Raw genomic sequence first — 697 nt, forward strand, 5'->3', positions numbered from 1 at the left:
AATATTTGTTAACAAAATTTTTATAAACAGAAATCTTTTCTTATTACAATTTATGTTTTGCTCTCCATTTTCAAGTATTACAGGTACTTACAGTTAAATTATACAAATTTGCAAATATTAAATTTCATATATTCATAAGTTACATAAGTAAGAATACAAAGGATTAAAATTTGACACATTTTTGGTGTTTTAAAATATGCTATCACTTTCACATATGCTTAAATACAGTTGAGTATGGTAAAGTGGGTGGTGTATATATAAAAAAAAATATATACATATACAGTTACAAAACATTAACAGTTTTGTATAATATTTTTATTCAATGATATATTGTAATACATAATCAGTCACACCAGTGTAATTTGTTTTATTTGTAATATTGATTTTATTGTGATAACAATGAGATTTAATTCATTTATATTCCGTTTTATGATTAATTTCAACTAATGAGGAAACTTACATATTCTCAAAATATGTCTATATTTAAAAGTGGCATGTTACATATTTTTGGCACTGTTAATATTTTACTTTTTTTTGTGTGTTTTAACTTTTATTGCATTACATTTTCAATGGCTTTCAACACTTTTTTAAACAAATTTAATACAACTTAAAAGATTTTTATTTAATGTAATTTCTTTTAATTGTGGTATCCTGAGCTGTGTGTAAAAAATAACTACATTTATAAATGTAAAGTGTT

General features: G+C 21.8%; 1 protein-coding gene across 1 annotated transcript in view; it reads left to right on the forward strand.

Annotated features, from left to right (window-relative positions):
* LOC108574496 (cytoplasmic dynein 1 intermediate chain-like) overlaps window positions 1–697 on the forward strand; it is a 13,582-nt gene that overhangs the window by 2,078 nt on the left and 10,807 nt on the right. The gene's annotated exons all lie outside the window — the stretch shown is intronic.

The sequence above is a fragment of the Habropoda laboriosa genome, unplaced genomic scaffold, assembly GCF_001263275.1.
Source record: "Habropoda laboriosa isolate 0110345459 unplaced genomic scaffold, ASM126327v1 scaffold193, whole genome shotgun sequence".
NCBI classification, from domain to species: Eukaryota; Metazoa; Arthropoda; class Insecta; order Hymenoptera; family Apidae; genus Habropoda; species Habropoda laboriosa.